Source organism: Phasianus colchicus, chromosome 2, assembly GCF_987193195.1.
Source record: "Phasianus colchicus chromosome 2, bPhaCol1.hap1.1, whole genome shotgun sequence".
NCBI lineage: Eukaryota > Metazoa > Chordata > Aves > Galliformes > Phasianidae > Phasianus > Phasianus colchicus.
In genome coordinates, this window is record NC_143437.1 from 36493419 (window position 1) to 36505567 (window position 12149).

At 37.2% G+C, this 12149-nt stretch overlaps 1 long non-coding RNA gene across 1 annotated transcript; it reads left to right on the plus strand.

The window, feature by feature from the left end:
- The first annotated feature begins 2440 nt into the window (after positions 1 to 2440).
- On the plus strand, positions 2441 to 7462 carry LOC149918959 (uncharacterized). The gene is made up of 3 exons (XR_016464678.1): positions 2441 to 2600; positions 7137 to 7191; positions 7375 to 7462. It is a non-coding gene; the product is annotated as an uncharacterized LOC149918959 (long non-coding RNA).
- Positions 7463 to 12149: the final 4687 nt, after the last annotated feature.

A 12149-nucleotide genomic window follows, 5' to 3' on the forward strand; every position in this document is an offset into this window, starting at 1 on the left:
TCATCAACACTTACTGAATGTTTGTGAAAACCAAACAGTGGATGTAAGCACCATGAGGTGATGCATTTTAGCTCTAGTGACAGTGACGGTGGTTCACCTCCACTGGTTCTTGATCATTGCTGGTGAAAATGAATAGCTAGGGGTGAAGACTGTGTTGAAAAACAGTGATTTGTAGCTAAGAATCTGTCCTGTCAAATAGTGTTATTGTGCTCTTTGTTGCTGTGGTAGTTTCCATGGGAAAAGAAAAAATAGGAGGCATTACTTTCAGAGTGACCTTTGTGGATGCAACCCAGGACAATTACTTTTCACTCAGTGAAAAAGGTTGGACACCCATGTACCAGGGACTGAAGTTTGGTACTGTTTTCACCCTCAGGGTGCCCAAGCAGCGTGTCTCAATTTATGGAGGATTTCTAGAGAGTACTTGTGTTAAAGGCTTTGTTTGAGACCTTCAAAACAGCTATCATAATCATACTCTGCTATGCCTTGGCTAGCTGTGTGGAGAACACAAGGAGCACATAAGCTTCTGGGCAAAACTAAGCCTAAGAACACCTTCAAGGAGAGTATGGACTGTGCTGTAACCATTATGCTCTTAGTCCCACTCCCAGGCAATATAGCCAGTCTTATTAGTTCCTTCTGCTGAGACTACGACACAATGTAGCAGTGAAAGGCTCACTGTGCTAAAACCCTAGTGCCCAAGAAGGAATATGGCTGTGTAAGCCTAGCTGATAGGCTGCTCGTTGGCTTAAAACCAAGAATAGCTCTGGGAATAGCTGCCAAGACTTTTGGTTTTTTTCCTCTAGCAATTGTTTAAAAGCTCATAAATAACTTCTGTGAACTTCTTCCAAGGACTGCACTCTAAAATCAGATTCATGGATCTGCGTTCCCTCTTCAGTCATCCTTTTGAGGAGGGGTGCCGAATGTGTGCTTGCAAGAGAGGCATTTAATATGCAGGTCTACATGACTTTTCTCACCACTGACTGCAGCAATATCTATATTTTATCAGTCTGAGATGAAAGCTCACTAGTAGGCATAACTTCCAATTTAATTTCATCCAAAAAATTCTACAATTCACACATTTTGAGACTGCCCTATCATCCATCCTTAGTAGAGGGAGACAAACAGGAAATTCACTTTTATTTATCTGAACTAAAATATGAATGTGAATATGCGTTTAGTAGAGACATTTGTTTCTAAATTGGGCTAGAAGCTAGACACTGAGATGTTCAAATTGCAGCATATATTCAGAGGAGCAGAAGTTAGGATGCTTAGTTAATTTCTTAATGTATAAGATGTAAATAAAATTCACTTTTAAAACCAATAGCAAATTAGTTCAAATTACAGTTTGGAATTTATCTGTCTCAATTTTACATAAAATTTGTGCAAAATATGTTCTTTTCTTAGCTCTTGTGTTCAACTTAATTTAAGTGAGAGCAGCTTTAGCAATGTTGAATTCTACAGAGTTGGCCACAGTGAGCTTTCCAATAAATTTTTAGCAGACTTCAGGCTGCACAAGTGATAGTCAGTCACATGTCATCAGAAAGATTAAGACACAAAACAATAACAAAAAAAGAAAAAAAAAATGAAGAAGGATGTGGTAAATCTAGCATAGTTACTTATCTTCCCTTAATTGATAAGCTATTCTTTTTGCTCTTAGGATTAGCACTGTACATGAAAATTAACATTCGTAGTGTTTGTTCTCTAAGTAGTAAATATTTGATGCTACCTTTGGACTTTTTTAAAAGAAACTTTTTTTGACTTTTTTTTCCACTAAAATGAGTAAGTTAATAAATTAACTTTTATTGTGTAAAGAGAATTTCTTCTGAGTTGCCTCAGAATTTAATCAGACGTATCCCTATCAAGTGTGAAAACTAGAAAAAAAAAAAACAATTCAATAAAAAAATGCATTTGTCTTAAATGTACTGCTTGTTAGCAGCAGCAGCAGGATGACTGATCAGAATCTTTTCAAGTTAGTTCAAATCTTGATCACCTTTATTATCTGGGAAAATTTTTCATTTGAAAGTGTCTTCTTTGGATATTAGCTGTTACATTTTCAGGTGTTGCATTATATTGTAATTTCATCTTCCACAGAAAAGGATGGCTTATTCTGTTTGTCTGGAAGTATGGAACAAAGGGGACAAGGAGAGACAAAGTCTTCCAACAGACCATTCTTTTGAAACCGTTATTGTTTCAATAATCTACATCTTTTGTTAACAAAACACTGTCTTCTAACTCCATCCTTCAGTTATTTATAGATCATCATGCCTTTGCCATCCCACTCTCCTCAACCATCTGTTAACCAAGGCATATACATTTAGGTCTTTTTCTTTTGTTACACTTCATTCTTTCATTTTTTCCAAGAAAGCACTCAAAAATGAAAGCAGCTATAGATATCAAAAACTCAGGGAGGAAGGGAATTAAAACCACTTTGCAGCAGAGCTCTCTTTCTATGGAGAACAAAGCCCTGAAAACTTAACTGGGGTGCTGGAGGGATCCCTCCTGTGCACTATGTTTCAGGGTTTGCTGTGAACCGTCTTCTCCGATCTCAATCCCAGAAATAGGATGCTGGCCATTCAGGATGATAGGAATCAGGCACTTACTTGGTAAGGATGTCCTCACTTCTTTCAGACTTTTTCCTGCCTCCTGGTTCAGAAACCTCCTTTTTTCCTTTCTAATCTTTGTAGAAATTGAACTCCATAAAATATTTAGATTGAACCAAATGAAAACTAGGTGAAAAAAAAACCAAACCAGCAAGTGGGTGGTTTTCTGTCTGCTTTTGCTTGATGATTTACTGACTGTTGCTTTTTCCAGGAACTTTTTCCAGGGATATCATGGAGAACTGGGGCAATTGCAACATCTAAACATGACTGGCAAATTGCCATCAGCTGTCAGAAGTCTCTGGTACCAATTATATTTTAGTGTACCTTGACAGCATTCCAACATTCATTTGAGAGAGTTTCTATCAGTTGCAATAATAATTGACTTGCCTGTCTGAACGAAAAGCTATAGCACAAAGATAACATAAAATGCTGTTACTGTACCTTGTCCAGTAGGCTCCCATCAGGACAGTGAAGGAACAGAAAGGGCTGTAAACAAGTCCACGTAGTTAGAACAACTGTGCTATGAGGATGGTATTAGATTATTTTTAAAAATATATTCATTTTGGAGAAAAGGTATTAGGTGATTATAATTGCAAGTGTTCTTACAGTCAGTAGTTAACTGAAGAAAGAAATCTTCCAGCAAGAAGATATTAAAAATGAGTAACAATTATTTCCTTTTTTAATAAATATAAATTAACACAACTCTAAGACACCTTATTTGTCTAAAGACAACACTTGATTGCTACCAACCAAATTGAAAGTATGTTAAAATGTAACAAATGCATATGTCAATTTCCTTATCCTTTAATAGAGACAGTAAGTATAGTAGTTTGTCCAGACAGAGAATCATAGTTCTTAACTTTAATTAAAGTTGCAGCAGCTTCAAACTCAAAATCCATTACTTCCATTAGTTTGATCTGGCTGGTAGCATAATGTAGTTATTATTTTTTGACCTAGATATGCAGCAGTCTTCCAAAATGATAGATTTATGAAATTAGAGATCTCATGTTGAGATGAATCAAATTAACCTGACAAAATAGTTATGTGAGCATATTTATTTGTTTGTTTGTTTGTTTGTTTTTTCTGAGTCAGTGGGCATGCATGCTTTCCCCAAAGAGATAAAGGAAATACCATATGGACCATAACAATTTCACTTGAAAATCAACATTTCTCTCTTAAAATAGTAGAGAAAAATCAATGCAGCCTTGAATACTTCTTATCTGGAAATGCATAAAAATGTCATCATCACACCTATAGTTTATGTGTCTGCTGGAAGAAGTTCAGTCCACTGTCCTATGTTAGAACTACTACTCTGGAAATTGTGTTGTGATCATTATACAAGATGGAAAATTCACATCAGTCTGCATGTTGAACAATTTCAGCTGGCCAATCAAAAACCTGATGAACAGAGTATGACAGAAATACTTCTTTTCAGAGTAGAGACGTCTTTAGAGAACTTTTTCAAGGCACGGGAACCTAAATTTGCTACCTTTAGAAGATGTCTCTTTTATTTTCAATGTCATCAGTACACAGAAATGTGGTCCTAATGCAAGTTTCAATAAGAGCAAAGGTATACAAGTAAAATATAAGCTGTGCATATTGGATCGTTGCAATCAATCCAACTGTACTAATCAAAAGGGAAAAAAAAAAAAAAACAACATTTTTTTGTTGGTTTTTTGGATTATTTTGTTTTTGTTTTTGTTTTTTTTTTCATGACAAATGACATTGAAAACTCTCCATCCAGAAATGTTTGATCACAGTGATCACCTGTCTGTCTACACTTTAGCATTTCTTTGATATGTTTTGCTCTGTCCTACGGAGATTATTTCATACATAGTCGCAATTCTCTCTGAGGCAGGGGAAAATCGTCAGTTGTTATGTAGAAATACATTATCACATCTCACTTTAGCTTTTGAAAACAAATCAAGTGCTTCATTTTCTCACTTCTCAAATTTGAAGTGACAATGCTAGATTGATACAGCTCGCGTGCCAGGAGGGGATTGGAGCAAAAGGAGAAACATACATGTCCAGAGTTGTATTTCTCAGTGCTAGAAGTTACTACCCAGGTGCCTGCCAAGGAGTCACGGCTAGCTTAGACACTTCCACCAGGAGATCTTTCCAGTCCTAAATCACTTTGATGGAGAGGACCTTGGGACTGATGAGGCATTCAGTGATGCCAGTTTTATTGTCAGAACTTAGAGCCAGATTCCACAGACAAAATCTGCATGTTGGGTAGCTGGAATGGCATCTTTATAAAGACTGAGCTTCAGGCACAGCAGGACACAGGGCTGCAGCCTGAGAAGAAAAGAGTTACTTTGTGGTTTTTCCAGGGTAAGAAGAGAAAGCACTAGGAAAATTCCTCACTTACCGAGATGTATTTTTTCTAGTATTCAGAAGACCAAAGTTAAAACTGAGCTGATGTGGGATCAGAGCATTTTAAGTGAGACAGGCTGTATTTTTGACTTTCCCAAACACATTCTTAATAAAGAAGATGTATAGTGGGAGTAAACTCATAATTTATTCCTTGGCTCTGAGGGAATAATTAAGAGCTGACTTTTTACAGAAATCCCAGAATTACCAAATTTTCTGAAGTTCTTTTGGACACTACAGAGAAATTACTAAGATTTTTAAGGAGAATATTGAAATAAGAATAGTAAATAAAATAAATACTTGCTCTTTATTTTCTGTATGGGTGACTGACAGTTGTAGATGAGGAGGCAGGTAAACTTTAAACTTTCATTTGAATTGTGTAAGATTTCAAACATAACAGAAAAAAATAATGTAGAAAGGATTCTGGAATAATGTCATTAGTATGGGAGGCTGGAAGGAGTTCTACAAAATCCTAGGGGCCAAGGTTGTGTTACTCAAATAAGAAGTATGAATATTAGCAAAAATGATTATCATGACACAGTAAAAATTAAGATAAAGTATGTTTCCCTTCTGGTCTCCTTCCAGGTTTTCCTTCCATCAGAATATTTAGATTTTGGATGGATAAAGACACTATGACCTGCATTAACCTTTCATGTAGTGGCCACAGAGTCACCCCATGGGCACCGGAGAGAGCAGTGCTCTTCCTATTGGCTCTAAAACTCCCTCCTTCTTCTCAGCCTTCAGTCATGAATACCAAACCCTGACTTCCTTCAGGTTAAGGGTTAAGGAGAGTATGCCATGATGCTCATCCATTCATGTGAGTGGGACGATGATTTGAGACAGCAAAAAGGCAAGGAAGGCAGGGCAAGCCATTTATCTGACTACTTGCTTTGATAGATTGTGTAATTAATAATTTGGTAGGAGGAATGTAGTGGTTAGCCAGCCAAAAGCACTAATGCTTTGGAAGAAACTATACATCTGAAAAGAGAAGTGCATTTCATCTTAAGAAAAATTCAAGGCTGCTTAACACCACAAATAAAGATTTGTTTTGTGCTTTTACTTTAAAGCACAGCTGTTCTAAGAAGTGCTTAGAAATACTGTAGCCATTATTGTCTAATTCCTATTAGCATTCCTGAATTATTGTCACTATCTGCAGAGAATGCAAGAAAAAAAATCTATAATTAAAGAGAATTGTTTGAACACTTCAGTGGACCTAAAAATTGACTGGAAGATATAAATTGAAAATTCAAAGCCAAGTACAGTCAAACACAGAAGCGTATAACAAATGAGCCTTGCTGAGGGAATGCAAAGAAGTCATTTGGTACAATCCAGGAATGTGTTGGAGGTAGCTCTTACAGAAGTAGGAAAGCTGGAAGGTACAAATGTGCAAACATAAACTGCCCAGAGGTCTAAAGAAATCAGTGCAATTGCAAGTTTCTTCCATCCTTTTACTGTAAAAACAACAGCAACAAAATAAAGCCACACTCCACAACCCTTCTCTGCCCCCCAAAGAAAAAAAAAACAGAACAGGTTAATCAGTGAAAAAATACTTATTTTGTAGCAAAGGATGGTTGGTCAAAAAGCAAAAAACAGAAAGGGGACTGATATAAAATAAAGTCTACTTAAAGTAATATGTCTGTTTTCTTCATTGCAATCTTGATCAGGACATCAGAGGAAAAGAAGAGAGAAGTGCATGAAATAAGTCTGATAGTAGTGAAGAACGTGGCTACAAGAGTACAACTTTTAGCTCAGCTAAGACAGTAATGATAATTGAAGAGGGGGAAGGAGCTGCTTGGTTCACCTTCCATATGATCTTTGTTGTTTACTCTTAGTCTGTAAGACGATGACCTTTTCTTCCACCAAAGCAAGCAGCAGCTGTCAGATTTTTGGCCACAGTTTATTCTGGGCAAAACTCTCAGCAGCTCTTGATGAAGTGCAAGGTGGCTCTGTGTGGAGGGAAAAGATTAAGAAAACTTCCTTGTAGATTCATGTTAAGGTTTGTCACATAAGAGGAGATATTTCCTTCCCAACTTGCTGCAGCAACTGCACGTAAAGGAAGTTCCTGAAGAGAATTATGTGGGCCAGCCAACTGATTAAATATAAATTGTATTTTGTATTTCTTTACTAGCAGTATCCAATTTAATTCTAGATTTCTCTGCACTCTTACAGGAGAAAGGCGTCATGAATGACAGTGATGGACCAGCGAGGGCTTTGCTTTATTTCAGTAAGTTTAAAGATACAGACTTCTCAAAAGAAAGAGAAAATGGATAAATGGTCATTATTAATGGAGAAAATCAAATTTTTGCTTGGGAATTTCAACATGAATGCATTTGCCCAAATACGTAATTGTCAAGAACTTTTCTTATATCAACAAATACTGTTTAGACTTTTTAATGTTTTTCCTCAGTAGGACAAGACAAAGATGAAGAAGATGGAGATGATCAGAGGAGACGCCTGTGTGAATAAACTACTCTAATGCCTGACACTATGCTGGCAGTCAGGATGTGCAAGAAAAATGTGAAAAATGGCTTTTCTTTTCATCCCTGTCATGCACTCTGAGGCTGAAACACACCAATTCTACATAGTATAGAGAATCTGCTGCTACTACCACCTCTGCTGTTTGTAAGCACATGAACATATAAACAGTCATTTTATGGATGGGATTCCCTAGGCTGTCTCTAAGAGTTCAAGACGCTCATTTATATTTTGACTACCCTGCTGGAAGGATCCTTGAAACATGTTAAATAAAGTTACTGGCAAATAACTGGCATGCTCTGCTTATTACTAATACATACAGATTTAAGCATATGAAAAATATGATGTGGGTGATCTCACCTCATCACCTTTGTTTGGAGAGGAGTCTGTGTCATACCCTGAGTAATAAAGTGATGCACTGGCACTATAAACTGGCAGAGAGGGAGGGAAAATATTTTCCTTTTCCAGTCACACAATGCATAAGATATGAAATGAATGTTATAGTTGATGAGCAGATGCAGGCAGTAGATTTGACACAACATATAGGAGTTCACTGGAATCATTGTGTCTCAGTTCTCTAGACATTGACATAATTAGCTGAAATGAATGAAAGTTGTTCTATCTTTACTAAAAAAAGGAAGAAATGATATGACTGGAGTTTGGCAGAACTTTCATGTCAACAGATTATATGCAGTAACTACTTTTTTTTTTTTTTTTTTTTTTCCTTATTTTACTCCAAATATTTAAACTATATCAGGTACTTTGGAAATTTTCTTTTAATGTCACTTGTCCAAAATCTCAGTCTTGGATGCAGTAGTACAAGAACAGTTATTGTGACTTTTATGAAATTAAGATGATAGTTTTCAGGAATATAAAGCGACACCCCCTTCCATTTTCATCTTGGAAAGAATCTAAACTGTTGTTACCAAACCATGGTCATGATCTCTGTACTGTACTTTCTAGTAGCTGGAAATACAGTTCGTGAAAGCTGACCAAAAAATTCCATCATATAAACTACGCTGTGTGATCACCATCAGCAGCTATTTGTTGTGGGGATGTCTCAATAGGAAAAGCTGTGTATAGGGCTATTTCATAGCCTCAGCAACTTGGATGGAAATGGAAAGCCCATGAGAAGGGAACAAAAGTTCCAGAATCAGACTACCAGTGGTGGTGTGAGCACATGGTTACCATATTCCCCCTCCCAGCCTCAGCATCCCATTAATCTGGAGAAGACACACAGAATGATTAAGGAAAAAAAAAAAAAAAAATCTAAATGGCATGAACTGAAAATTCATGCATCTCACTGCACAATGATAAATTCAAAATAAATCTCCTTGCTAAATGTCTGCCTCTAGAAGCCATGTGGAAGTGTGAGAAGGGCTGGCTTCTTCTAGTGGAGTCATTGGGTGAAACTGTTGAAGAAATACAGGTGCATCAAAAAATATCATACCTAAACCTAACACTCTTAATATATGTCCCAATGTACACATATAAGCAGCTAAACAAGAAAACTGCTTGTCGTGACTACTAAGGAGTTGACTGAAATTCCTCTGGCTTAATAACAGCTTTTGAAAGGTCACTGTGAAATCCTGCTGTGAGGATATGCACATCCTCGCTTGTGCACACCCTGAGTTTTGCATTTTCAGAGCTGTCACGTCTCACACATTCACAGTGAGGCTCGCTGCCTCAGTGCCCTTTTCAGCCCCTGGTGCTACGCCAGCTGGCCAAGAATTCACACCATCCCTCTGCCTTCTCTGCCAAAGGGCTGGGAAGAGGGCTGCCCCTCAGCTCTGCAGGCAGTTGTCAGGAGGTTTGGGTTGTCAAAACTGCTTTCTCTTTGCATAGCTTGCTGCAATCCATCCCTTTACGCTGTATTGACTTTGCTCTGAAGCCTGGAGAAGTATTCTGGGTTCTTTGCTGATCACATGGAAACTGTAATTATCTACTTTATGCAGCATGTCAGTCTTCATTGTGTAATGTCTGTCTAAAAAAAAAAAAAAAGTAAAAATAAATAGTGAAATTAATCACTGTAGTTTTCATTTGCACTCTCTTCAAATACCTTTCTCCTTCTGGCACTACAAAAGCATTCTTCAATACAGAAACTTAACATTTGGATTTTAAGTTGTTTGGAAGAATTCAAGATTGTTTCCAAGCCTCAAAGTTACATTTTTTATTTTACTGTTTTTCACTGTCATAAATGGCAGTCACTAGTTTAACAACACTGCATATTCTGGCATTTGAAATATGCTATATTAATTTTATTACTACTTTGGTTTAAGACAATTGCTACCTCACTGAAATATTTTATCTTATTTTTCAGAACAAATGTGTACTTTTTATGTATGATTTTATCTTATAAAATCCATTTTTCAGTTTTAATTGCAATACAAATAGAAACACTTTTGTATAAACAAATTAAAATTAGTATTTTGACTAATAGCATAAATTATTATGACTTTTCAAAAAGGACAAAAAAAGTGCCAATTTTTTTTTTCCACAGGCAAATTAAATTTGAAAATTCAGACAAATCCAGCATGAGAAATTCAAAGTAGGATGTGATGAAAAATCCCCATCCACCTCTACATGGAAATAAACACCTTTTAGCACCACAAACACTTATTCATTGTGACTGTAACATGTCATGCTACAAATCAAGCTACAGAAAGACTTTCTTCTTTCAGAACTATTTCCAGGTTTTGCTGCTCTAGCATTGCCTTTCTTTTAAAGCCCAGATAAAATGCATTCACATAGAATACAAACTCATTATCTAATCTTCTCAGCTAAACGTGATTATCCTAATTGAGTAAAAGATAGGCAATGACAGAAAGGTGTGCTTGTGGACGAGGAGGAAAGGCTCAGCCTGGCCAATGCTTTCCTATCTCTTCCCCTGATTGCTATACTGCAGGTGTTCTATCAGTGTCAGCCTGGGCAGGAGGCTTGGAATACTGCTAGCACTGCAATGAATGCAGGCTTTAATATTCACCTGCAGTACTTGTGATGCCAGTATACTACATTTTGATTGTGCTGCTATCATACTGCCCAGGACATTTTACTTACTTAACTCCCTTTTTCTACTCCAATAAGTATGAATGTGCACCTCATTCATCCATCTGCCCATCCATTTATCTATCCATACGTATGTATATAGCAAGTGAGACACACAGTCACAAGCACATACAAATGTATGCATACACACTCTATCCCTCCAGCTCTCCTTCAATTATAAAATGATAATTGTATTTGCTGGCAGTGGGTGGTCTGCGGGATAAACATAGAATATATCTGCATATAAAGCATCTTTGAGACACTGATCTGTATGAGTCATTTAATTGAGAGGTACACTGGCATGTGAAGAGATGTAGGCAACATTTTATAACAGACATATCTGGTATATTTATGTATCTAAAGTCTCTACTCTGGGAAAATAGCAAGAAAAAGGCCCTTATATAGAGAGAGAAAATGATAAAGCTGGAAATATTAAGCAACATAAAATAGAATTATCATAAACATACCCAAAGGAAGGACAATAAGTGTTACACCACAAGACTTTTGAAAAGGCAGTGGATGCAATTAACTGCAAAAGGCTGTAGAAAATTGTTAGCTGTGTGTACTTTCTGTAGGAGAAAGATGTGGGGGAACAAAAGGGTAAAGAGATTGCAGAAATAAAATGGTTATACTCTTCTATGGGGGACATCTGCAGATAGGCTTGTGCCAAGATGGGACGTAGTCCAGACCACAATCAGGAGGAGTGATGGGCTGTGAGCATGAGCCCCTTCCACAGCCACTGTCCTCATCAGTCCCTGGGGTGAAATTGAGGGCAGGAGGTGGTGCAGCTTGCTGTGGGAGAGAAGAGGGGAACTGTGTGTGGTGGGAGTTGAAAGATGGGGACAGGAAGCTGAAGGATACTGAAAGAGAAAGAGAGAAGAAAAGAGTAAGGAGGTAAGAGGGGAAGAGAGAAGAGCAGCATCATGGGATGCAAGCACTGAACCCCCCATGAGAGGATTTGGTTAAGTGTTGTGGAGATCTGTCAGAAGCAAGGAAGGTGTGCAGAAGACAGGCAGACAGGCAGTCCCATGCCATAGATAATGTTAGCCCCTGAATGCTGGCTTCCAGCTTAAGTGGGAGGAGGACGTGTTAGGGACTATTGCTTTTATTTTATTCTTTCAGAAAATTTTTTATTACTTAAAAATAATGTTTCATATATTTAAAGCCATTTGATAGGAACTTTTTTTCCCCTCCTAACTACCAGCAGATAGAAAAATCAGTAGAAAGAAGTTAATCTGACTCATCTGCAGTGCAGAGAGCAATAATGAAAAGTAAACCTGAGATCTCAGCACTTTCATGTTGTTCTTGCTCTGTTTTATTTGTTTGTTTGTTTAATTATTCCTGGAAATTTGTGAGGAGAAGTTGACTCTATGTGTGCTAATTGGAAAGAGGAGATTTCCTTGCAATGCAACATGGGCTACATTAGCGTGTGCATTTGAGGAACAAATGTTTGCACTGTAAATGTAAGTACAGAAATCTATGAGCACCTTCAGACAGGTCAGAATGCTTGGAGGAAGGGAATACAGCTGTCATTGAATTGAATTATTAAAAAATATCAAGTTGTAAAATGGAAGGGAAGTTTGAGGTGCTCATATCTTCTGCTCTAATAATTGTTGAATTGCTGGAAGGAATGAACTAGAACACAGAACAAAAAATATTATA